The 25547-nt window shown below is 43.5% G+C and overlaps 1 protein-coding gene and 1 non-coding gene across 4 annotated transcripts in view; one reads left to right on the forward strand and one right to left on the reverse strand.

Moving 5' to 3' along the window:
* LOC124717019 (interference hedgehog-like) overlaps positions 1–25547 on the forward strand; it is a 597210-nt gene that overhangs the window by 281146 nt on the left and 290517 nt on the right. The window lies entirely within an intron of this gene.
* Trnas-cga lies at positions 18114–18188 on the reverse strand. Its single transcript has one exon. It is a non-coding gene; the product is annotated as a tRNA-Ser (tRNA).

The raw sequence follows: 25547 nt of genomic DNA on the forward strand, positions 1-25547 counted from the left end.
GCAGTCGCCATACCATTAGGCTATCCGAGCAGGACCCACGACCAGACCCAAAGTTCCGTATGTCGTCATCCATATGTCTACAACCTGTTTTCGTACGTCCACTGTGAATATTCCCGTACAGGCGAGACATTTTACTTTGGCAGTCGTTTGCCCGGTGTCAAAAATGGTTCAAATGGCTCAGAGCACTATGGGACTCAACTGCTGAGGTCATTAGTCCCCTAGAACTTAGAACTAGTTAAACCTAACATCACAAACATCCATGCCCGAGGCAGGATTCGAACCTGCGACCGTAGCGGTCTTGCGGTTCCAGACTGCAGCGCCTTTAACCGCACGGCCACTTCGGCCGGCTGCCCAGTGTCGGCAGATAAATACGATACTGCAATGTCTCTGTTATTCCGAATTAGGATGCAATGTCATGCCACCAGGTCATAAATTTAAACTTGATACGACTACCCATTCCTCAGAAACAGGGTTTTTAAGAGTGAGAGAGACGTACAGACGTATAACAAATTGATTGCACAAGAAAGGACGGGCAAAATGGTGCAAATGGCTCTGAGCACTATGGGACTCAACTGCTGAGGTCATTAGTCCCCTAGAACTTAGAACTAGTTAAACCTAACTAACCTAAGGAGATCACAAACATCCATGCCCGAGGCAGGATTCGAACCAGCGACCGTAGCGGATTGCGGTTCCAGACTGCAGCGCCTTTAACCGCATGGCCACTTCGGCCGGCTATAAAGGACGGGCAAAAATCGTTTTATTTTACGGCCAAAGTCGGTGTTATTTTTAGCCAAATCCGGTGTTATTTTTAGCCACATTCGATCTTATTTTTTTATAAATTTTGGTGCTATATTTTTACCAGAACCATGTTTTCGCGACTTTCACCATTTTCTGCCACGTTCGCTGTTTTGTATCAGTAAAGGAGATTTCACACTTTTAGCTGCTTTTTTTTCAATTTCTGTTCATTTTTTGCCAGTTTCGGTGGTACCTCTTTTGCCAGCCTCGGGGCTACTTTCTTTTGCCAAATATGAAGTTCCCTTTATTAGGCAATTTTTTTTCTGGTAAGTTCGGTGCAATTTTTTTTAAAATTCCATGTCTCTTTGCCAGTTTCACTGATATTCTTTGCCAGAATTCGCTGTTGTTTCTTTTTCCAATTTCGCCAGTTTTTCCGTTTTCGATGTTATTTATTTCAAATTTCGGTGTTTTTTAAATTTAAATTTCACACTTTTTTTTCAATGTACGTGTTTCTTTAATTTCGAGACTTTTCCCAGTGTCGGTGGTTTTTTTCCGATTTTGGTAGTTTTTCCAATTTCGGTGGCAAATTTTTCCGTGTTGTTTTCTATACAGTTTCGAAGGTTTTTTTTCCAGTCTCGGAGTTTTTTTCAGTTTCAGTGTTAGGTTTTTCCAGTTTCCGTATCGGTGGTTTTTTTGTCGATTTCCGTGCTATTTTCGACGTCACATTATCGTTTGTTACGCGGGAAACTAAATGTCGTTTTAATATTATACAGTCCGGAACAGTGCGGTTGCTACAGTCGCAGGTTCGAATCCTGCCTCGGGCATGGATGTGTGTGATGTTCTTAGGTTAGTTAGGTTCACGTAGTTCTAAGTCTAGGGGACTGATGACCTCAGAAGTTAAGTCCCATAGTGCTTAGAGCCATTTGAATATTATACACTACTGTCAGCTTTGAGGAAAATAGGAAATCCGAGTGCAGTTTCAGTATTCAGTAACTACCAATTAAGAATTTCGGGAAACTCAAACTGCCGTCGTCAGATTCAAAACATTTTTTTATACGGTAAAATGCAAATTTCGCAATATGTTTTGTAAAAAATGGCCGAATTAGTGGTATTTCATTAAAAACGGCCTATTTCACGTTATTTTTTGCGTTATCGGACCCGCAATATACCTCGGAATAGACTGGAGTGTCTGTGAATTCTCGCCCCCTAGGTGGTACTTTTCAACATTAGAAGATGGAGACTTTACGACAGGTTTGTTTAGGTCAGAGTGCTGTCACTGCAGAGGTGTACGCGGTACTGAGTCCCAACCCCTGTACGTATAACTGACGTTGACACTTGATAATAACTTGGCGTGACGTTTGCGATCTCTTTGTGTGTGTCTTTGTCCGACGGAGAGAAACAGAAATAAACTCCTCTACGCCACGAAATAATTCCTGCAATTAGTTTTAATGCTTTTCGCGTCGGTTTTTTAATGCACGCCGTTATCTCTTTTCGGCGGACGGGCGACGAGGTATTTACGAGCGTTCCTGGACAGCTTACGACCGCGAGACGAAGCTTCAGCCGAATTCTGCGCGGCCGATAGCGTCGGTTACTGCGACGCCTGTCTTACCGGCCCCAGCGTAATTGTCGGAGGCACGGGGGAACGCAGAGCTCTTCTGTATTTTACGACCCACGCCACACGGCTGCAGGTGCGGGCACTGTAAGCCGCTTTGCAGAAGAGAAAAATCCTGGCCTTCTCGGCAGGGAAACGTCGCTCCTGTCTTCATTCCTCATCTCGTCGGTCGTGTGTGTGGCGATTCCACGTGTCGGCAGGAGAGCTTCTGACAGCATCCCATTCACAGCGCTAGCTTCCGGTTTATCTCCTTGCAGGCCACGCCGAAATCTACGTCATCCTCTTACGAATACACTGCGATAATAATTCGCACTGATGAAGAAAGAACGCACGATGGTTACCCGTAAAGCTTCAATTATCACCTCGAAAACATCAAGTAGCGATCATGAACTTTGCGAAGCTGTTAATCCTTTCAATCTTTCGACCAACTTTGTTGTATGGAAGCGAAAGCTGGGTGGATTCAGGTTACCTTATCAATAAGGTTGAGGTTACGGATATGAAAGTAGCTAGGATGATTGCAGGTACTAGTAGATGGGAACAATGGCAGGATGGCGTCCACAATGAGGAAATCAAAGAAAAACTGGGAATGAACTCTATAGATGTAGCAGTCAGGGCGAACAGGCTTAGATGGTGGGGTCATGTTACACGCATGGGAGAAGCAATGTTACCCAAGAGACTCTATGGGTTCAGCAGTAGAGGGTAGGAGGAGTCGGGGTAGACCAAGGAGAAGGTACCTGGATTCGGTTAAGAATGATTTTGAAGTAATAGGCTTAACATCAGAAGAGGCACCAATGTTAGCACTGAATAGGGGATCATGGGGGAATTTTATAAGGGGGACTATGCTCCAGACTGAACGCTGAAAGGCATAATCAGTCTTAAATGATGATGATGATGATGATGATGTTAATCCTCTTCTATATACAGGGTTGTAAGGTGCGGTTTGGTTTACTCTATTCTAGAATTGAGAACAACTGTGTAAGGTGAAATGACAAGTTTAATATCGCAATTTTTCTAATTACATCCCTTTACACAGTTTTCAACCCAACGACATAAAAACAGCGCAATGGATAACGCAACTTGCCAACATCAAAAGGTGAAATAATTTTATACACAACGATGTTAAATATTGACTCTCTGAAAGAATATTAATCCTAAGCACAATATTATGAAAGTTTAATTGAAAGTTTGTTTACATTAATCCTAAGCACAATAATATGAAAGTTTAATTGGAAGTGTCTTTACAAAATTGCTCCTACACATACGTTATGATATTGGTCAGTACTACGAAAATAGTCCGATTTCGGTTCAAAGTTCGGTACTATTTAGGATGACAATCAAGTCTACGGTGGATGGTTAGTTATGTGACAAATCTGAGCGCAAGATTACCCAAGGCCGCACGAGTTTACAGTGGACGCAAGCTGGTGAACCAACAAAGTTTATGCATATGCACGCGGTATTTACCTTAAGCTGCAACGTGCTGCTGTCTGCAAGGCCGCTCTCTCCCACTGAAATTCCTACAGAACTAATCTGGCCTTTGCTGAACTTTCCCTATGTTTCTCGTTATGCGAGAAAACATGTACTCAACCCTAGTCTTGTTATGTGGCGATATACATGCGCATGGTTGGAGCAGTCTGCATATTATAGTGTCCTCTCAGTTCTCGCAAGAACAGTTTCTCCACAGTTGGAGCTAATTTCTAGCTGAAGTGCAGCCGCTGTGAAAGCAGCTCTAACATTCTGCGTGGTGTCTGTTGTTCTAAGTCGTGTCTCCCTACCACTTTCGCGCAACGACGCTCTGAGCGTGTTTTTTAGGGAATTGACTAGTTTGAACCTGGGACCTGCTGCTGGTAAGGGGACGCCAGACCACACATGACATGTAGAGTTCAGAAGAGTTCAGTGAGACTAGCGATGATATAACCAAATACTTAGCGATTTCAGCGTCAGCTCCACTGCACTCCCTGTAAAAGAATCTTAATACTAACTAAATTTAGTGGAAGGGGTCCAAGGCTTTCCTATTTTTAGTTAGCTGGTAAAATAACGTCGGAAAAGCAGTTAAGTTTACCATTGGAAATTTTATTCTACTCACAAAACATTGTTTATAAATTGCACTATTGATAGAAGGGAATATTTTAATACAGGATGATAAAAACCAACTGCGTTCAACAAAAATGTGAACGAATATTCCCTAAGTGGGTTTCCAAGTTCTACAATGGATCGAAGGATGACCTATGCCATATCACATCTATAATCTAGGTTTAAATTAAGTTTCTCAAAAGAGAAAACTATCAAAATAGTCAACAGTGACCTTCAATTATCATTAATTACTCATCTAACTTGTCGTAAATTACAGTGGCTGATGTGGCGTCTCAATAACTATATAACAGAAAAATCTTCGAGTTTGAGATTGTAACTTACGTAGCAAATGTGAATACCATGAGCTTTAATTGACGATCGACACTAGTATTACGCAAAACGGGGATGTAACAGATGAGACTTCTGCAGTTCTGAGTGAAGCCTTATGCGCTCAAAAATGCGGCATCGCATGCGTTCATTACCTTGTCGGTGTTTAGGCAGCGTCAGGGCGGCGCAGCTCCTCACATCTCGCCGTCTCGGAATCAACTCATTCCTAACTTCTCCTTACTACAATTTGCCGAAGTTGGTTTAAAAAAGAAACTGTCTGGCTGTGTTTTCATCTGACCAATCAGGGTCTCAATGTTAACCTTAAGCTCCGCCTACAAAAATTCTGTCTATCCAATGAGAAACGTTATACTTTTCGTGGTGGGGCAATGTTTTTAAAGTTTGCAACGTAACAGAGACGCGAAAAAGTCTCACGCTAAAACTTGCAGCTGGTGTGGCCCTTTTAGTGTTATCGTAAGATCTATACTGTTCTTCTGGAGGGCTCTAGCTTTTAACATGGGCTGGGGGTGGTCCTGTCGGTTAGCTGGCGACGTGGGTGTCCGTCCCTTATCGTAGGGCCTTCTAGCTTATCACGGTTCTGCTTTCGGCTTCTGTTCTCGTTTCCCCCCTCGGAATTGCGTGTGTCTCACGGTGGGAAGGTATGACATGCCTTTAGGCATTCTTGTGTTAATCTGTGGTATTCCATTTGCTCACTCGTTACTCGTATTGCTTTGGTTAATTTAATGTCACGATTTATTCGGAGCTATGTGACATACTACTGGATTTGCTTATCATGTCAGGGTGTTCATGGAAGGTGTTGGATTTGCCTGACACCTTACACAGTGTCCACACAGATGGAGCGTTAAGTGCTCCGTTCTGCACTTGACACCAGTTCAGAGAAGAGTCCTACTCATGGCAGAATTGCCGCCGTCCACTTGGGTTCCTTTTTCACGTCACAACTTTTTTCGACCAATAGGAGCATTCCTCTTATTTTGTAGAAACTCTCTCTACCAATCGCAATGTCCCTTCTATCAAACAGCGTTGAAACTTCAGTGGTTTTCTCCTTTCTAGTGCGTTTCCACCAATTGGACTTTTTGTGCCCATTCTAGATACCTAAAGTACATTGACCTTTCCGTGTGTCACACTTGCTGGCCAAAATGCGTCACTGCCTTTTGTTCATATCCCTTTCGAATTCCGAAACGCTTCTTTCTAAAGTTTTTTTTCTTTCCCTTGTGCGGAGGTGCCGCTACATGCATCCTCCAGCCTGAATCACCTGCCCCAGGGTCGCTGTCCTTCCTCCTGCCACCCCTTTAAGTGGTTTCCGTCATAACTCCCGCAGTGTGGCTTCGCTATGCTGTTCTGGGGCTGGCTTTTCAAAACTAAAAGTGACTCGTGTTCTCTGTTCCACCTTCCACTCAAAGACATGCAATGTATAGGAATGGTGTGTTAATTTCCGTCGATTGGCTGTCATCCATTTTTGCATTACATACTGATAGACAAATGTTCTCATAACTGTTGTACTACATTAGGTGTCGTCTTCACCTTCTCGTTGCGATGTGTAAAGGTCTCATGTACTGTGCGAATCTGGCCATTTATTCTGCCACCTTACAGGATGAAAACTATTGAACTACGCTGAAGAGCCACAGAAACTGGTACTCCTTCCTAATATCGCGTAGGGCCCCCACGATCACGTAGAAGTGTCGCACCACGATGTGGCACGGACTCGACTAATGTCTGAAGTAGAGCTGGTGGGAATTGACTCCATGAATCCTGCAGAACCATCCATAAATCAGTAAGAGTACGATGGTGTGGAGATCTCTTGTAAACACAGCACGTTGCAAGGCATCCCAGATATGCTCAATAATCGTCATGGGATGGGGAGTTTGCTGGCCAACAGAAGTGTTTAAACTCAGAAGAATGTTCCTAGAGCAATTCTGTAGCAATTCAGGACATATGGGGTGTCGCATTGTCCTGCTGGAATTTCGAAAGTCCGTCGGACTCCACAATGGACGTGAATGGAGGCAGGTGATCAGACAGGATGCTTACGTACATTTCACCTGTCAAAGTCGCATCTAGACGTATCTATGGTCGAACATAACTCCAACTGCACACGCCCTACACCATTACAGAGCGTCCACCTGCTTGATCAGCCCTTGGTGACATGCAGGGTCCATAGATTCATGAGGTTGGCTCCATACCCGTACACTTCCATCCGCTCAGTGCAATTTGAAACGAGACCCGTCTGACCAGGCAGCAGGTTTCCAGTCATCAACAGTCCAATATTGATGTTGACAGGCCCAGGCGAGGCGTAAAGCTTTCTGTCGTGCAGTCATCAAGGGTACGCGAGAGGACCTTCGGCTCCGAAAGCCCATATCGATCACGTTTCGTTGAATGGATCGCACACTGACACTTGTTGATGGCCCAGCATTGGAATCTGCAGGAACGTATGGAAGGATTGCACTTCTGTCACGCTGAACGATTCTCTTCAGTTGTCGTTGTTCTCATTCATGCAGAATCTTTTTCCGCCTCAACGATGTCGGAGGTTTCATGTTTTACCGGATTTCTGATTTTCACTGTACACTCTTTAACTGATCGTACGGGAAAATACGTTCAAACTCACTTAAATCTGGATAACCTGCCATTGCTCGAGTATCATGTCGTTTTTGGAAACCCAGAATCTACCATGTAGGAATCAAACTGGATTCAGGAAACAGCGATCGTGTGAGACCCAACTCGCTTTATTTGTTCATGAGACCCAGAAAATATTAGATACAGGCTCCCTGGTAGATGCTATTTTTCTTGACTTCCGGAAGGCGTTCAATACAGTTCCGCACTGTCGCCTGATAAACAAAGTAAGAGCCTACGGAATATCAGACCAGCTGTGTGGCTGGACTGAAGAGTTTTTAGCAAACAGAACACAGCATGTTGTTATCAATGGAGAGACGTCTACAGACGTTAAAGTAACCTCTGGCGTGCCACAGGGGAGTGTTATGGGACCATTGCTTTTCACTATATATATAAATGACCTAGTGTCGGAAGTTCCATGCGGCTTTTCGCGGATGACGCTGTAGTATACAGAGAAGTTGCAGCATTAGAAAATTGTAGCGAAATGCAGGAAGATCTGCAGCGGATAAGCACTTGGCGCAGGGAGTGGCAACTGACCCTTAACATAGACAAATGTAATGTATTGCGAATACATAGAAAGAAGGATCCTTTATTGTATGATTATATGATAGCGGAACAAACACTGGTAGCAGTTACTTCTGTAAAATATCTGGGAGTATGCGTGCCGAACGATTTGAAGTGGAATGATCATATAAAATTAATTGTTGGTAAGGCGGGTACCAGGTTGAGATTCATTGGGAGAGTCCTTAGAAAATGTAGTCCATCAATAAAGGAGGTGGCTTACAAAACACTCGTTCGACCTATACTTGAGTATTGCTCATCAGTGTGGGATCCGTACCAGATCGGGTTGACGGAGGAGATAGAGAAGATCCAAAGAAGAGCGGCGTGTTTCGTCACAGGGTTATTTGGTAACCGTGATAGCGTTACGGAGATGTTTAACAAACTCAAGTGGCAGACTCTGCAAGAGAGGCGCTCTGCATCGCGGTGTAGCTTGCTCGCCAGGTTTCGAGAAGATGCGTTTCTGGATGAGGTATCGAATATATTGCTTCCACCTACTTATACCTCCCGAGGAGATCACGAATGCAAAATTAGAGAGATTCGAGCGCGCACGGAGGCTTTCTGGCAGTCGTTCTTCCCGCGAACCATAGGCGACTGGAACAGGAAAGGGAGGTAATGACAGTGGCACGTAAAGTGCCCTCCGCCACACACCGTTGGGTGGCTTGCGGAGTATAAATGTAGATGTAGATGTAGATGTAGCAGCAGTAACCGATCTAACAACTGCGCCAGACACTTGTTCTCTTACAAAGGCGTTGTCGACCGCAGCGCCGTATTCTGCCTGTTTACGTATCTCTGTAATTGAATATGCGTGCCTATACCAGTTGCTTTGGCGGTTCAGGTATTTGCATAAGGTAGAAATAAAAAAAAATTTAAAGGAGAGCTTCTGTAGGAGGTGGACTCATTAAGACACAAATAAATTATCTACGTGCTATACAACCCTGTCTTGGCAAGGCTCAGTGGGGTCTGGCCGAGCGGTTCTAGGCGCTTCAGTCCGGAACCGCGCGACTGCTATGGTCGCAGGTTCGAAACCTGCCTCGAGCATGGATGTGTGTGATGTCCTTAGGTTAGTTAGATTTAAGAAGTTCTAAGTTCTAGGGGACTGATGACCTCAGAAGTTAAGTCCCGCAGAACTCAGGGCCATTTGAACCATTTGACCAAACTGCTTATGTCATCGGTCCCTAGGCTTACACACTACTTAATCTAACTTAAACTAACTTACGCTAAGGACAACAGACACACCCATGCATGAGGAAGGACTCTAACCTCCGACGGGGGAAGCCGCGCGAACCGTTACAAGACGCCATTAGACCGCGCGGCTATCCCGCGTGGCAGTAATAAGATATCTAATACATAAGTAGGACCTACTTCCAAGAGCGTAACAGCACCAGCGTACGTGGGCTACGGCTTCTGACCAATGATCGCGTTTGTGATTGTTTACACCAGGTTTATTCTTATGATGAATGAACCGTGAATTTAAACTTCCAAAATTTTTTTCTTAAAGAATTTACTTTATTTACTAGCGATTCATCAAGAACATTAACACACTATGTGAGCGTGGAAGTAGTTGCCAAGGAATAACTGATGGAAACAAATTCATAAAAGCCTTTTCAAAAACAGATTTAAAATTTATAAGCAGGAAAGCACCCTCGAAATATCAAGTTACAATTATTCAGAGGCAGAATAAAAAAAATTTTTTTGTTACAGTAGGAGCCTTCGGGCTGAGAAGCTTCCGCTCCCTTTCAACACGGCCGTAGTTTTTCTTTTTTTTTGTTTTTTTTTTTTGTTTTTAGGGCGCAAAACTGCTACGGTCATTAGCGCCCACACGGCCGTAGTCACGACCGCTCACGACGACCTCTGAAAAACTACACTGGTGCAAATCTGCAACACACCAGATTACTTTAAACCAAAAATTTTAACAACTCACACAACCACATTAACTATGCATCCCGTAAGAGGGCTGGAAATGGTACAAACACTCACACTAAGAAATTATTTTCCACCAAAAGTGCAATTTGTTTTTAAAAGGGCTCTTACGGTGAAAGTGTGGCAACTTTATGAAAATGACTATTTAAATAAAACCCACGGAATTCAGACTTACATAAAGTGTACAACACGCTCTACATTACACATATACCGCCTCGCAAGATGATAGGTAAGATAAAAACGTATTTCATGAATTCGGCCTTTATCTTAATTCTATAAAAGCATTAACACCGAATCCGACAAACATGACAGAGGCAGCTATTACCGTATGGCAGACAGACAGACAGACACTAACTGTCTAACAAATGCGGACGGGAGACAGACGAGCAAGCTGGGGACGAGAGACTGACCAACAAAACAAGTAGAATTTAACAAGTAAACGAAACAACATATGAGTAATCACTTCTAATAACTGCGATTTCTGGCGAACACCTGGCGCAGCACCCCCAAAACGCTTTCCCGAACCGTCCGCTGCCAGCCGCTTCAACGGACGCAGGAAGGCGCGCCGATCTCCCGTCTCACGGCGTCGCAGCTCACACCGGCCAGACTGATGTCGTGGGTTGACTCCTGTTGCTCTCGTGTCGGCCGCGAAGCCACTACCCCTCGCTATACGGCGCGGCCCACTGGACTCACGTGGCGACCTCACATGCGCCGACGCTCAAGACGGACAAGTCATCTTGTGTCTCAGTGGGCGACGGACCAACCGATCGATCCAATCGTCAATGCCCATTGCCTGAGCAAACTCGTGCAGACTGGCGGCCTAACACATACTAGCACTCCGGACGACAGACAGACACTAACTGCCTCACCAATGCGGACGAGAGAGACAGACCCAGACTAACTTGGCTGACCAACTAACCATACTCGGCGACTCAGACTGACAGACTCCTTGGCTACCGAGTTTTTTTTTTTTTTTTTTTTTTTTTTTTAATTTCGATTCCCCCCGAAGGGGGCGGGCTGGCAGCAGCTTATTAGCTTATTACCCTATTCTGCAGCCTACAGACTTTGTTAAAACATAAGAAGAAACAATAAAAGCCGGCGATAAAACGGTGACTTAAATGGAAAACGGCGGAAAATTGTGGAAAGTTGCCGGCCGGTGTGGCCGTGCGGTTCTAAGCGCTTCAGTTTGGAACCGCTTGACCGCTACGGTCGCAGGTTCGAATCCTGCCTCGGGCATGGATGTATGTGATGTCCTTAGGTTAGTTAGGTTTAAGTAGTTCTAAGTTCTAGGGGACTGATGACGACAGATGTTAAGTCCCATAGTGCTCAGAGCCGTTTGAAGCCATTTTTGTGGAAAGTTAAAATATAAAGCAAAGGGTTGGCAAAGCTAATAAAATACACAGGAAGCAGACAGACAATTAAAAAACATGGCGACAGTCTGGTTTCTGTTTGCAAGACAGATAAAAATCACACCCAGCGACAGTATGATGTCCATTCGCAACACTGAACACTCACTGTAAACACTGCACTAAAATGTCAGCACAAAGATGACACACCATAGCCAAGGGCAGATGGGAGGGGGGGACCTGGACAGATGCGGGGGGAAAACGAAAGGGGGGGGAACCAAAGGAGGGAGTGGACTCATAAGGGGGGGGGGGGGTAGGGGCAGAGCAGATGCGAGAGGGAATGGGAAAAGGCAGAGGAGGGAAATGCAAAAGGACTCGAGGGGAGAAGGGGGGCAGAGAGAGGGTAGGTGGGGAAAAAAGAGGATTGAAGGGGGGGAGAGGGAGCCCGGGAAAAGGACGGAGGAAAGGAGGGGGTGAGGATCAGATTTGATAGGAGGGATAAATGGAGGGAGAGAGGGCATCATCCGGGAGGGGGAGTTGATGGAAGTCACCTGGGGAAAGGAGATGAAGGGTGTAGAGGTGGAGGGTAGGGGAGATACAACAGTGAAGGAGTGGCAGGGGGCGGGGATGGGAGAGGAGAGGAGCAACCAGGGGGTGAGAGGGATCAAGGCGGCGGGAGGTGTAGAGTATGCGGATATGTTTGAGGAATAGGAGCAGATGGGGGAAAGGAATGAGGTGTCATAAAGGATCCGCGTGGGGGACGGGAAGCATATACGGAAGGCGAGGTGGAGTGCATGACATTCGAGGATCTGGAGGGACTTAAAGAATTTGGGTGGGGGGGGGGCGATATTCAGGCAGCACTGGCATAACAGAGGATGGGACGGATTAAGGATTTGTAGGTGTGGAGGACGGTAGAGGGGTGCAATTCCCATCGGCCAGAGAGGAGTTTGAGGAGTTGGAGGTGGTTGTGGGCTCTGGATTGGATGGAGCGGAGATGAGGGATCCAAGTGAGGCGACGATGAATGTTGAGGCCAAGGTAGGTAAGGGTGGGGGAGAGACGGACAGGACGGGCGCAGACGGTAAGGGAGAAATCCAGGAGCCGGAAGGAGCGAGTGGTACGACCTACAATGATTGCCTGGGTCTTGGAAGGATTGATTTTCAGGAACCACTGGTTACACCATGTGGCAGAAAGGTCAAGCTGATTCTGGAGAAGGCATTGGGACCGTTGAAGGGCAGGAGCGAGGACGACTGGCTGGCGAGCTCATAGCGCCCCTTAAATGCACGTGAACAGGCAATCTTTCCCCTTTAACACCAGAGGGAGACACCAAAGCTGCGATTGCCACAGCGGCGCCACCGCCAGAAACGGAGGGAGACTGCTTCACACTACACGCCGCGGCGCGCTTTTCAAAACAGCAATTTTTACTACGGCTCAATGAACGGATTATAGAACTGAAGTGGGCGCACACTGCTGCTACCTAGCGGGAGCGTGTAAAACTCGAGAGTTCGCTCAATCCAGCCATACGTTGTTCAAGCACATATCTCAAATAACACAGTAGTTGGGATTTTTTTAAAAATCGGATGATTCTTTTCGACACACCCTGTATACCGTGGCTGGGATGCTTTTTTGAGGTAGTACTCGGGTTGGCGCCTCCTCCAGCCGCCGTTCTGGTTTTTGTGTAGCCCGCTAGCCGCCCGGATGCCCCCTGGCGTCCTTGATGAGGACAACCCCTGGCCTAACGATAAGGCTGCGGCGGCGCCGCAATCAGCGCCTTTGTGGCGCTGGCGATTTGTCAGCGCCAACAAGCCGCCTAACGACTCCAGCCTCTCCTCGCACCGGATTACCCTCCCCCTCTCCACGACAGAGCGCCGGTCCTCCCCCTCCCTCCAAATACACGATTCAGGCTCCAGACATCCTCAACAGGGACAGCAACTTGCTCTTACGCCGCTCTGGTCTGGCGGCCACTAATGCGTATCGTCGTCGGGTTTCCACACGCGACTAAAGCCGTCGCCACACGGACCGTGCATCCGAACGTTGAGCGTGCCGAGTTTCTGACGTCATAGCGTGGAATAGCACGCTAGGGAGTCTTTCCGAACGTGCAGAGCAATACCTGGCATGTCAGATATTCTGAGCGTGCGTCTGAGCGTCGACCAATGAGATGGCACAACGCCACCTACGTCACACGCACGCCGTCTCCCTTCAGTACAGAGTTGTGAGGCGCCATATTGGCATTCATTTCAAGCCTATACGTATATATGCCGTTTCTGAGCACCAGCAAATTGAGAATCACTGGAAAACCCGTTGTTAGTTGTGTGATTCGTTCCAATTAATTAATGAGAAACATCATATTCGTGGTAAAAGAATTATTGTAACGAGCGTATTATAAGAGTAGGCTATTTGAAAGCAGCGACACACTGAAGATCCACCCAAAACGCATTGTTCTTCCTACAATTTGTTATAATTAAATTTCAATTAACAACATAATTATCTACGATTAACATCTTTACAAAGGGGCAAAACAATATTTTTAAGATGCATCTGCTTATTGTTGGTTTAGCGTAATGAGTAGCGTCTCTGTCCGTAAACGAGTAGTGGTTAAGGCGGTCGTTCGCGTCGTAACATTCCCAAGTTTTTTTTCCTATTCGCATTTTTATTTAGTTCTTATACTTTATTATTAGTTTAATATAAGTATATCCTATAATATTTGATGTTATGTAAATATAAGGTTCGATTGGCTTAATTACAGGACAGCTTGCACTACTTGCATAAAGATATTTTGCTCCTTTTTCTTTTACGCTTCGTAATTCACATGTTGCAAAGTTTCTGCTACTGGGTAGGAACAGTGATCAAGTAATACTGACCTTCGGGTTGTACTAAAATGCGGAAATGATGAAATAATGTTTATCTTATGCGGAGAAGTATTCCAAATTTGTAATGCACTATTTGTAATGGAACTTTTATAAGCCTGTGTCCTTATTGGTTGTGTGGTGTCACCGCCAGACACCACACTTGCTAGGTGGTAGCCTTTAAATAGGCCGCGGTCCGGTAGTATACGTCGGACCCGCGTGTCGCCACTGTCAGTGATTGCAGACCGAGCGCCGCCACACGGCAGGTCTAGAGCGACTTCCTAGCACTCGCCCCAGTTGTACAGCCGACTTTGCTAGCGATGGTTCACTGACAAATTACGCTCTGAATTGCCGAGACGATAGTTAGCATAGCCTTCAGCTACGTCATTTGCTACGACCTAGCAAGGTTCAAATGGCTCTGAGCACTATGGGACTTAACAGCTGTGGTCATCAGTCCCCTAGAACTTAGAACTACTTAAACCTAACTAACCTGAGGGCATCACACACATCCATGCCCGAGGCAGGATTCGAACCTGGGACCGTAGCAGTCGCGCGGTTCCGGACTGCGCGCCTAGAACCGCGAGACCACCGCGGCCGGCGACCTAGCAAGGCGCCATTATCATTTACTATTTATCTTGTGACGCATGTACCGTCAGATCGATGTTCATCAATTATGGATTAAAGTTAAGTATTCCAGAAGCTACGTACTTTATTTGCTAGTCTTCATTACTTGTCCTGTTCCAGACCTCACGCCATCCTACGTGAGCTTAAACGCGTGACTTTCGGCTTCCTCTCATTGTGGGTTGGCGCTCTGGCCAATCCACAACAGATTGGACATGGTACTTTCCTTTGCGTGGACGATGGAGGATATGTGCGTTTTAATGGAGCTAACGTGGGAATTTTACGCGCGCCTGTTGAGTAAACAGTGTGGTTTACGAACTAGAAACATCCCTCAACTGCAGCTGGAGTGCGTTGCGATCGTATATACCACGTCGGGGCCCACGTACCGTATGCACAAGTCGCATCGGTCCTGAACGTTCGACAGCACGGTCCGTGTGCCGACGGCCTTAGGCCGCTCTGGTCTGGCGGCCACTATTGCGTATCGTCGCCGGGTTTCCACACGCGACTAAAGAGACGCCACAGAGCGAGTGGCGCCTTCGCCTGCCGTTCACACGACACCACAAATTCCGGTAACACTCAGCTGACCACGAACGACGCAAACGTGACGTAATTTTACATCATCCGTGGCCTACGATTATGGTCACCAGATGCAATTGTTTAAAAAGGAGGACAAACTGCTTCAAAAAGGAGGACAAAGGAAGAAAAAAGAGGACACATCAAACGGGTCAACTGCAGATGAGGACACCACCCGTCAGCTCTGGACAAGTCACGTGACTCCGGGAATTCCCGGTAAAACTAATAGTTAAAAAAATGGTTCAAATGGCTCTGAGCACTATGGGACTTAACATCTGGGGTCATCAATCCCCTAGAACGTAGAACTACTTAAACCTAACTAACCTAAGGACAACACACACATCCAAGCCCGAGGCAGGATAAAACTAGTAGTTAATTGTGTAAGTAGGCTGTTTAGGTTTTTATGTTGGTAACACCACGCAGTGCTCTGTATGAAAATGACTGGCTGTGTTGTGTGCAGTCTGTGCCTGGTTTGCATTGTTGTTGGCTATTGCAGTGTTGGGCAGTTGGCTGTTAACAGCGCGTAGCGTTCAGTGTTGCCAATTTAGCGACTTTGTCGCTAGAAATGGCGGCTTTTGCCTTCGTCTTAGCGACAAAAAAAAAACTTTTTAGCGGCAAAAATTATTTAGCGACTTATCTGGCGACTTTTGGAGTACTGACGACGTTGGAAGTACAAATCAAAACTATTTTGGGCCAGTATTTGCATTAACAAAACTAAGATTTTTATCTATAGAATGGGTACTACACTATCTTTGTTCTAGATTTATTAAGTTAAATTAAGTTCTTAGCAGATCATGTAGCATTGTTCAGCATTTAGTAAACCTGAATGTGGGAATTGCCTACAGAGTAACCTTGACTAAAGTACAATTCATTATTCACTACCCACTAGCCTGTTATCGTCGATAGCGTATCGATCTATAATTCTTCAACTTTTGAACTCCCTTTATTTTTCGAATTGACAAAAATCTTTCGTAATATTAAGTATAATAAAATACATTTCTGTCCAGCAACCTCTAATTTTTCGAAATGTTAACTCGCAGTCAAATTATTACCACATGCACTGAGGTAACGCAAGAACAATTCGGTGGGGGTATCTCAGACAGTATTACGTTTTAAACAATGAACAATAGGACTGATATCGAGTTACCGAGTGAGTAGATTGTTTCATGACCTCTTGTTCGCCTGAGTTTTAATGTATTTTCGTGATTATAAATTGGTGAAACTTATGTTGCGGTGGCTTACGTAATGGATTTACCGCAGAAGAAGAAGCAGTACGCTCAAAAATATCAGGATGTGTGGGAAGCAGAACCTGAATTCAGTGGGTGGCTGAAACAAGTCGTTGGACACTTATCCAAGGCAAGATGTCAAGTATGTGCAACATAGTTTTATGCTAAATTGTGTGATATTAGAAAGCATTCGAAAACTATTAAGCATAAACAAAAAATTGATTTAAAAAGAACACAAACCACCTTACCTGTGAAAATTGTTACGAAAACTACAGTTAGAATAGCAAGCAGAGCGGACAGCGCCCTTTCTTAATTTATTGCTGAACATTGTTCTATTTTAGTTGTAGATCATTAAGGAATACTGCGTAAGAAGCTGTTTTCCGGTGATGAGGGCGCTAAAAACATGCAATTACATCGAACAAAGTGCACTAATATTATAACTGAAGTTTTGGCTCCATATTTTACACAATCATTGGTTGAAGGTATAGGTAACCAAAAATACAGTGTACTATTAGATGAATCCACAGATGTATCAATATCTAAAATACTAGGTGTCGTTATACGGTACTATAGTCTAAACAACCAAACCATTAGATCAGCATTTCTCAAACTCTCTGTAGTAGAAACTGCAGATGCAAGAAATCTGGCTGCTGTTCTTGTGAATTCTTTGAAAGATCTCAAACTTCCAATCGCTAATATGGTAGGAATTGGCACAGATAATGCATCTGCAATGGTTGGAATAAACAATGGGCTTTTCGAACAACTCAAGAGAGAATATGGTTTGAAGCATTTGGTATTGATCCGTTACATTTGTCACTCTCTTCAGCTTGCAGTTTCGCACGCCCCAGTGAATATCATACCTAGAAACATAGAGTTTCTTGTACGGGAAACCTACAATCGGTTCTCCATTTCACCCAAAAGAAAAAGGTTTATGAGACAATAAATTTTGGAAAACAGCCACTAAAAATTTTGAAGGTCTATGCAACACGTTGTCTTTCAATTGAACTAGCAATACGAAGAATTCTGGAGCAGTGGGAAGAACTAAAGTTACATTTTTCACTTTCCATGGTTCAAGACAATTGTTACACTGCTGATCTTTTGTACAAGATGTATTGTGACGACTCAAATCATCCTTACATGTTTTAACTTAAACATGCTTTAAAAGACATACAAATAGCAATAAAAGCTTTTGAAGGAGAAGACAATAACCTCACTAAATTACTAGATACACTTGTATTTCTCATGCAGTCACTCGGACAAAACATAGTGTTTCCAACTGTTGATTTGTTGACAACACCAGTTCCAAGCGAATGTACCGACCCTTGGCTTTATGTTTGAACAGAAATTGTCTGAGTCAAGTTTGTCTGAAGAAAATAAAATTTATTTGAAGAAGAGATGCATTCAGTTTAGTCTGAAACTCATAAAAGAAATTCAACAAAGACTGCCAAGTAACGTTACGATCCTGAAAAAAATGTCGATGCTGAATGTTAAAGAAACACTAAAAGTGAATAAAAATAATGCTGTAGCGGATGTAGCCAAAGAATTGGGTTTTAGTGGCAATTTCATAGACGGTATGCTGCAAGAATGGCATAATATCAACTTCATTATTTGGAATAACACTACTAACACCGAAACTTCCTGGCAGATTAAAACTGTGTGCCCGACCGAGACTCGAACTCGGGACCTTTGCCTTTCGCGGGCAAGTGCTCTACCAACTGAGCTACCGAAGCAGGACTCACGCCCGGTACTCACAGCTTTACTTCTGCCAGTTCTGCAAGTTTCGCAGGAGAGCTTCTGTAAAGTTTGGAAGGTAGGAGACGAGGTACTGGCAGAAGTAAAGCTGTGAGTACGGGGCGTGAGTCGTGCTTGGGTAGCTCAGTTGGTAGAGCACTTGCCCACGAAAGGCAAAGGTCCCGAGTTCGAGTCTCGGTCGGGCACACAGTTTTAATCTGCCAGGAAGTTTCATATCAGCGCACACTCCGCTGCAGAGCGAAAATCTCATTCTGGACTACTAACACTGTTCGATTCTGGAGTGAGATTTTGCAGTATGAAAATGCCGCAGGGGAGAATCCTTTGTCTTTGATTTCACAGCTAGCAATGACTGTTCTATGCCTACCGCATTCAAATGCAGAAGTGGAAAGAATATTCAGTTTTATGAACATTATAAAAACTAAACAACGTAACAGATTATCGTTAAAGACAATTAATGCTTTGATCATATTGAGAGACCAGCTGAAGAAACAAAATAAAGATTGTGCATCTTTTGACATACCGTCAGACGTATTGGAGCTTATTGGAACGAACAAAAGTTACTCTTTTGCGCCAAAACCAGTCGAACTGCAACATCATCTTTTGAGCGACGTTCAACCCTCTACATCGACTACAGTTCTGTCAGAGCATGAAAGAGAAGAGTTATTCGATCTTCTGAGTGACAACGATGAATAGCTCACATACCGGCATGTACATATTTTGTAACCTAATTTGAATTTTTACTTTCTTTTGTTACAAATATAGTTATATATTTCTAGTATATTTGACTACTGTGATTGAAACAACAATTTATGTGTTGCGTCAATTATGATAACATGTTTAATTAAACGTATTTTATATGTATGTTGTTGCAAGCGATGCGTCATTTACTTAAGACAATATAGCGATTACGTATGAGACAATTTTTATTAATATTTTATTACCCCCCCCCCCCCCCCCCCTGGCTTATTGCACCATTCACAGCACGAAATTTTCAGTACACCCCTAGTAAAATCTGTTTTAGCGACTTTTGATATTGAATCTAGCGACTCGGGTTTTTTAGAGTTGGCAACACTGGTAGCGTTGCGCAGTTGGAGGTGAGCCGCCAGCAGTGGTGGATGTGGGGAGTGAGATGGTGGAGTTTTGAGAGCGGATGATCTGGACAGAGACAGTAAATTTGTAAGACTGGATATCATGAACTGATATATATATATTATTATTATTCACGTTTGGGCCCTACTGGACCACGCGAAGTACAATCACGGGGCATTCAGTTATTTTCTTTTAGACTTTCTCTCTGCCCAAATTGTTTTCATTCTCTCGGAATGAGCTCTTTTCCTTTCATCAGACCATGTGGTTCCAGTTTTCTTTGGTTTTTCAGCTTGACCAACTACCCAGTCATGCATTTTTTGCCCAAATAATTTTCTGTCTTGAATTTCATCTTGTTTTATATCTGCCTCTTTCATGTCCTCTTTTATAGCAGCAATCCATTTTATTGTCTCAAATTTAGCTTTACTTCGATTTTCGTAGAATTGCACTACTTGTTTAGTTAGTCTGGTAGCATCCATTCTTTTAATATGCCCATAAAATTTTAATCTGCGTTTTTTCATATCCGAATATATGCTGGTGTATTGTTGAATTTCACTATTTGCTCTTAGCCTGTATGTTCCTTCTTCAGTATATTTTGGACCTAGAATTTTTCTGATTACTTTTCTTTCTCTTTTTTGGATTTCTTGAATGTCCTTTTTTCTGTTTAAAATTAGCGTTTCAGCCCCATAAAGGCACTCTGGTTTTATGACCGTGTTGTAATGTCTCAATTTAGAGTACCTCGAGAGACATTTTTTGTTGTAGATGTCTTTTGTAAGTCTAAAAGCTGTCTCCATCTTTTGACAACGAATTTCATTTCCAATTTTTTCTAGACCAGTCTCTGAGATTGTTTCACCTAAATATATATATATATATATATATATATATATATATATATATATATAATGACTTTTGAACACTATTAAGGTAAATACACTGTTTGTTCTCTATCAAAATCTTTCATTTGCTAACTTTGGCCATCAGTAGTTAAGAGCCTTCACTAGTTAGAATCTTTTATTTAGTTGGCAGTATTGGCGCTCGCTGAATTGCAGTAGTTCGAGTAACGAAGATTTTTGTGAGGTTAGTGATTCATGAAAGGTATAGGTTAATGTTAGTCAGGGCCATTCTTTTGTAGGGATTATTGAAAGTCAGATTGCGTTGCGCTAAAAATATTGTGTGTCAGTTTTTAGCACAGTCATGTACAATTTTTGTAAGGGGACGTTTCAGTTGTTACGTATGGTCAGGTGGTCGTAAACTGAGAAATATAAAAAAATTAAAAACATTGATTTAGGTGACAGTGTAGCGTCAATTGTTTTGTTATGTCAACAACACGGAATTGCTTACAAAGCGATAAACGTAAGACCATTCACCTCCCTTCATTCGACGCACCGCTACCAATATTTACAATTCAAGAAGCAGCTGACGACATGTAAACTGTACTTTAACCTTCCGAATACAAATAAACTGAATGACTATGAAACAATGAAATAAAACCATGACAGTTAATCTGTCGAGTTATTTATTACCTTTATTGGCCACTGAGACGTACGTTCCAGCTCCACATACTATCTTACATTCCGCTTCAAATTCATTTCTTCCTTTCTTGAAAGCCGGATATTTGCAGGAAAGGACATCAGAAAACGTACACTTTCGTTTATGCATAGCCAAATATTTTACGTAACTCACACGGTTAAAAATTACACTCATAAATCATACGTGTACTACAGGAAGCCAAGCCAATACGAAGCAAAGATACGAAACGAAAATTTTAAATAATCGATATTTGCATTCGCTTATAGGTCGATCAACGATGACATCGACGATCCTGGTGCCACATACTAACACCGCCTTCGTACTGTGCCAATAGTTAAAGTATTTAAGAAAAGAGCAATAGAACGGGACGAATTGTAAATTTAACTGCATTACGCTCAACTTTGCGAAAAAGTCGGACACTGTAAAAATCCGCCCAGACCCCGGACAAAGAGCTAAAAAGGAGGACATGTCCGGATTAATCATGACGTCTGGTCACCCTACCCACGATACATACAGGCCTAAGCGCGCGGCAGTGTGACGTCAGGCCAACGATAAATACGTGTCGAAGCCCACAGAGATATGTATGCATGGAGGTAGAATAAGGGGAGATGGCGCTACAGACTTACGCTGTACGTTGTTTTGAAGCCCGTGGGTAGGGCCTGCCGCCATCTTGGATGCCCCAAAACACCAGCAAACGAGTATTTACAATTGCTTCTTGTTCGTTATTTCTGTCGTGTGCACGTAATATTTGTTTTATATAGTAAATGTTAGGACAACACAGCATAAGAAACGCAACTTCAAACGTTTTTCTGGTGTTAAATGCGTATTCGATACAGTAATACGACACGAAAAAATGACGCTTCTGGCCTTTTTGTTTATACACTTAGAATAACCGAGAAGAGACGTATGTGCTATGAAAAGCGTGCTTTTGTAATCCATTTCTATTCACTTTCATTGTGTTTGTGTCGATAATTGATAAAGTGAGAACTCCAAAAGCAATGATTGATAGTTTAGAGGCACCGATTTGTATTCGTTGCATTTTCAAGTCAAATACAAATTTTAAATGTGCACGTTTGCAAGAAACTTACCTTATTTCCTTTGGTGTCCCATAGGTGTATGCAGGGATGATGTAAACAAACCAGCTGTCATGTCAACGAAATGAAGAATACGTTAAATTACGAAGGAAAAGAACTGAATTTAAGATTGTCAGGCCCATTGTAATTTACACATCTGCTTTGTTTTTAAATTGTACCTACCAAGCGACATTCAGTGTGGCAAATAACAGCAATTTACAGGGTAACACGACGACACAATGATTAATGTAATGATCAAAGCTTGGACTTAGATAGGGAACATTGCTTTAACAAATATGTAATCATTTAAGTACTTATAATTTAATCACTGTAACAGGTGTTCCACACATTTTACTGAAAATTTAATTAACTACATGTAGTTACATCAGTTTTATATTAAATTGTTGCATTTTAAAACATTAGTCCCCATTTCCAGGATATTTCTTGCCAGGACTTTTCAGTTACTTGGGGATAACCAAATAATGAAAACCAAGTGTATTGCTCACCTGCAGAGAGCTCTTCGCGTTGGGCTGATAGGAAATCTAAAGTCAAATCACAGAAACAAAACCATACAGTGCACCAGAATTTCAAGTATATACAAGAAAATAGCGCTTAAATAAGTCCACTTACGAATGAAATATGATTTGTTTAAACTTTACACTACAATCAGGACAATTAGTACACCCGTAAGCGACGCAAGCCGGCATTTTTTATCAAAACACTTCACCACTACATGGAATCAAACCACCAGAAGCGAATATTTTGGGGTAGCTAACATGGCGGACCTTCACTTGGGTCGGCTTCAAGTTTGTGACGTCATGACAACTTCTCTTTTTTTTTACCTCTATCTACGTATATCTTAGTGTCAAAACCCTTTTATCAAATCATTGGCAGTGTAATAGGGAAGTTTTACAACGATCTTTGATAAAAGTTAGAGTGAGACCATTGTTCCGATGTCACTTCGCTTGGTTTTGTGCATTTAAGCTATAAAATGCCGAAGTGTATTTGGTGCGTGGCTACGACCACTCTAATACAAAATTCTTCATTCCACGAAGCACGCTGACTACAAAACCCGTAATAAGCGATTGCTTTGCTGCACTGTGGATGATGTTAAGCTTATGTACACAACAGCCAAAGAAACTGATACACCTGCCTAATACCGTGTAGGGCCCCCACTACACGACGTGCCATGGACTCGACTAATGTTAAAAAAAATGTTCGAATATTTGTGAATTCCTAATGAACCGAACTGCTGAGGTCATCTGTCCCTAGACTTACACACTACTTAAGCTAACTTATGCTAAGAGCAACACACACACACGTCCCTGCCCAAGAGAGGACTCGAACCTCCGGCGGGAGGGGCCGCGCAATCCGTGACATGGCGCCTCAAACCGCGCGGCGACTAATGCCTGAAGCAGTGCTGGAGGGAAATGACACCATGAATTCTGCAGGGCTGTCCATAAATGCGTAAGAGTGCGAGGGGGTGGAGATCTCTTCTGAACAGAACGTTGCAAGGCATTCCAGCTATGCTCAATTATGTTAATGTCAGGTGAGGTTGGTGGCCAGCAGAAGTGTTTATACTCAGAAGAGTGTTTCTGGAGTCACTCAGTAGCAATTCTGGACGTGTGGGGTGTCGAATTGTCCTGCTGGAATTGCCCAAGTTCGTCAGAATGCTCAATGAACATGAATGGATGCAGGTAATCAGACAGGGTGATTACGTACGTTTCACCAGTTAGCGGTGTATCTAGACGTATCAGGGGTCCCATATCACTCCAAATGCACACGCCCCACACCATTACAGTGCCTCCACCTACTTGAATAGTCCTGGTCATATGCAGGGTCCATGAATTCGTAACATTGTCTCCATAATCGTACACGTCCATCTGCTCGATACAATTTGAAACTACACTCGTCCGACCAGACAACATGTTTCCAGTCATCAAGAGTCCTATGTCGGTGTTGACGGGTCCAGGCGAGGTGTAAAGCTCTGTGTCGTTCAGTCGTGAAGGGTACACAAGTGAGCCTCCGGCTCCGAAAGCCCATATCGATGATGTTTCGTTGAATGGTTCGCACGCTGACGCTTGTTGATGGCCCAGCATTGAAATCTGCAGCAATTTGCGGAAGGTTCAAATGACTCTGAGCACTATGGGACTGAACATCTGAGGTCATCAGTCCCCTAGAACGTACAACTACTTAAAGCTAACTAACTTAAGGACATCACACACTTCCATGCCCGAAGCAGGATTCGAACCTGCGACCGTAGCAGTCGCGCGGTTCCGGACTGAAGCGCCTAGAACCGCTCGGCCACCGCGGCCGGCAATTTGCGGAAGGGTTGCACTTCTGTCACCTTGGATGATTCTCTTCAGTCGTCATGGGTCCCGTCCTTGCAGGATATTTTTCCAGCCGCAGCGATGTCGGACATTTGATGTTTTAGCGGATTCTTGACATTAACAGTACATTCGTGAAATGGTCGTACGGGAAAAATCCCCAGTTCATCGCTACCTCGGAGACTATAACACCACTTTCAGACTGACTTAAATCTTGATAACCGGCCATCGTAGCAGCAGTAACCGATCTAACAACTGCGGCAAAACTATTCTGTCTTATATAGGCGTTGCCGACCGCATCGCCGTATTCTGTCTGTTTAAGAATCTCTGTATTTGAATACGTATGCCTAGACCAGTTCTTTGGCGCTTCAGTGTATATTGGTTTCTGGAGTGATAAGTAAAATGGTACATTGTGGGATTCGATTAATGTATGGAAAGTTGGAATATCTCTTGCCTGTCGCTAAAAGCATTAAATTTGTCATGAGACCATCATTACCAGAAATAGCATTCATGATTTAAAAATGAAACACTGCATCAGTTACGCATTTTGTGACGATTTACACACTTCTTTCCGAGAATTAATTCTCATGATCAAGTACAAATATTTACACAGGTATTTTTTGTGGTGTTTCGGAAATCTGTCCGACTGCAGTTGACCATAATGACGTAACGAAAGAGCAAGAGAGAACGAACAACACAGATACAAATATGACAATGAATACCTATGTTAATATTTCTTTATCATAATTGGAATGAACTCCCGAAATGCGTCATATTAAGCATGAAAGAATGAGTATCTAGTGGAGTGTTTCATTATTTAAATCGTGACTGATACAGTTGCAGGTTTTCAAAAGTGTCGATTATGATGAATGAAATCAAGAAATGGCATTTCGTAAATGAATGTCGTGTATGAAAGTATGAGAGACCACTTTCACGAGGGCAGACTGAAATGTCTGTTCGCCTATTCTCAAATAATGTTCATTGTTCTTTATGTCCTCGCGCTGTAGCTGATATAGCTAATTCTGGCGAACACTTCGTGCTCCTACTCTCGCTATCCGCGGTTTCACCCGCTATTGTTTACAGTTCTGTTTCTTTTCAAGCAGTGCACTCGCCACGAACATATGCGTTGTTAACTGTTCGGTTTCCATTCCCAAAAAGCACTGACGAAAAATTTTACAATCGTGTAATAGCTCCAGTGAAGTAGTTGGGTCAAAGAAGTTGGACGAAATCTTTGACAAAGCAAGAGTTTGTGTCGGCCAAGTGGGTTAAAATAAGGGGAGACGGCGCTACCATTGCTGAGTAGAAGGGAGTATGTAACCTCC

The sequence above is a fragment of the Schistocerca piceifrons genome, chromosome 9, assembly GCF_021461385.2.
Source record: "Schistocerca piceifrons isolate TAMUIC-IGC-003096 chromosome 9, iqSchPice1.1, whole genome shotgun sequence".
Taxonomy (NCBI): Eukaryota; Metazoa; Arthropoda; class Insecta; order Orthoptera; family Acrididae; genus Schistocerca; species Schistocerca piceifrons.